Here is a 2,627-nt window from a genome sequence, read left to right on the forward strand (position 1 = left end):
TACTGTTTGTCGTAGCCCTAATTCTTAGTATGGCTAGATGGGGGACAAATTGGTCTATAACATACTCAAAGGACATCCCCGTATCTCCAGTAGAAACAGAGTTACGAGCCTGCAAAGTTTATTTTCAAAAATCAAAAGTAACCTTCTAACAATAAGTGAGACAAAAAATAAGTTGACGACGATATTCAGGTAGCCTCAAGTTTAAAGTATCCTTGTATGGGGAGCAAAGAGTACTATGACATATCCAAAGGAGATCCCAGTATCTCTTGTAGAACAAGAGTTATGAGCCTCCAAAGTTTAGTGCAAAAATCATAAGTAACATAATAAAAATAAGTGAGACGATACCAAAGTTGACGAACATTTTGCTTAATATCTCGGCCCCTGTTTGTCGTAGCTCAATGTTTTTAGTATGGTTAGATGGGGGACAAATTGGAATAAAACATACTCAAAGGACATCCCCGTATCTCCAGTAGAAACAGAGTTACGAGCCTGCAAAGTATAGTCTAATGCATTTCCTATGGAGGGGTTGTTTGTTTACGTTTAGCTTAATTACTCGGCCCCTGTTTGTCGTAGCTCAATGTTTTTAGTATGGTTAGATGGGGGACAAATTGGACTATAACATATCCTAACGACATCCCGGTATCTCTAGTAGACACAGAGTTATGGGCCTGCAAAGTATGGTCTAATGCATTTTCTATTGAGGGGTTTGTTTGTTAATGTATTGCTTAATTACTTGACCCTGTTCTTTCGATTAAAAATAATAACATATCTTTAGTGTAGCGGTTATCGCATCCGCCTCACTCCCGGAAGGCCACAGGTTCGAAACCGCGAAGTTTTTTTTATAATTATCTGAACATTTGTGTCAAGGTTACATTATTTACATCCCCGTATCTCTGGTAGAACCAGAGTTACGAGCCTCCAGAATTTAGTCTAATGTATTTCCTATGGAGGGGTTTGTTTGTTTACGATTAGCTTAATTACTCGACTACTGTTTGTCGTAGCCCTAATTCTTAGTATGGCTAGATGAGGGACAAATTGGTCTATAACATACTCAAAGGACATCCCCGTATCTCCAGTAGAAACAGAGTTACGAGCCTGCAAAGTTTATTTTCAAAAATCAAAAGTAACCTTCTAACAATTAGTGAGACAAAAAATAAGTTGACGACGATATTGAGGTAGCCTCAAGTTTAAAGTATCCTTGTTTGGGGAGCAAAGAATACTATAACATATCCAAAGGAGATCCCAGTATCTCTTGTAAAACAAGAGTTATGAGCCTCCAAAGTTTAGTGCAAAAATCATAAGTAACATAATAAAAATAAGTGAGACGATACCAAAAATGACGAACATTTTGCTTAATATCTCGAACCCTGTTTGTCCTAGCTCAATGTTTTTAGTATGGTTAGATGGGGGATAATTTGGACTATAACATATCCTAAGGACATCCCCGTATCTCAAGTAGACACAGAGTTATGGGCCTGCAAAGTATAGTCTAATGCATTTCCTATGGAGAGGTTGTTTGTTTACGTTTAGCTTAATTACTCGGCCCCTGTTTGTCGTAGCTCAATGTTTTTACTATGGTTAGATGGGGGACAAATTGGACTATAACATATCCTAAGGACATCCCGGTATCTCTAGTAGACACAGAGTTATGGGCCTGCAAAGTATAGTCTAATGCATTTTCTATGGAGGGGTTTGTTTGTTAACGTATTGCTTAATTACTTGACCCTGTTCTTTCGATTAAAAATAATAACATATCTTTAGTGTAGCGGTTATCGCATCCGACTCACTCCCGGCAGGCCACAGGTTCGAAACCGCGAAGTTTTGTTTTTTTGCTTGGAACATGCAAAGACCTTTATAATTATCCGAACATTTGTGTCAAGGTCACATTATTTACATCCCCGTATCTCTGGTAGAACCAGAGTTACAAGCCTCCAGAATTTAGTCTAATGTATTTCCTATGGAGGGGTAGGTTTGTTTACGATTAGCTTAATTACTCGACTACTGTTTGTCGTAGCCCTAATTCTTAGTATGGCTAGATGGAGGACAAATTGGTCTATAACATACTCAAAGGACATCCCCGTATATCCAGTAGAAACAGAGTTACGAGCCTGCAAAATATAGTCTAATGCATTTTCTATGGAGGGGTTTGTTTGTTCACGTATTGCTTAATTACTTGACCCTGTTCCTTCGATTTAAAATAATAACATATCTTTAGTGTAGCGGTTATCGCATCCGCCTCACTCCCGGAAGGCCACAGGTTCGAGACCGCGAAGTTTTTTTTTTTTTTTTGCTTGGAACATGCAAAGACCTTTATAATTATCCGAACATTTGTGTCAAGGTCACATTATTTACATCCCCGTATCTCTGGTAGAACCAGAGTTACGAGCCTCCAGAATTTAGTCTAATGTATTTCCTATGAAGGGGTTTGTTTGTTTACGATTAGCTTAATTACTCGACTACTGTTTGTCGTAGCCCTAATTCTTAGTATGGCTAGATGGGGGACAAATTGGTCTATAACATACTCAAAGGACATCCCCGTATCTCCAGTAGAAACAGAGTTACGAGCCTGCAAAGTTTATTTTCAAAAATCAAAAGTAACCTTCTAACAATACGTGAGACAAAAAATA

The sequence above is a fragment of the Phalangium opilio genome, unplaced genomic scaffold (assembly GCF_054372755.1).
Source record: "Phalangium opilio isolate 3A_F unplaced genomic scaffold, DU_Popi_V2 ptg001170l_1, whole genome shotgun sequence".
Classification (NCBI taxonomy): Eukaryota; Metazoa; Arthropoda; class Arachnida; order Opiliones; family Phalangiidae; genus Phalangium; species Phalangium opilio.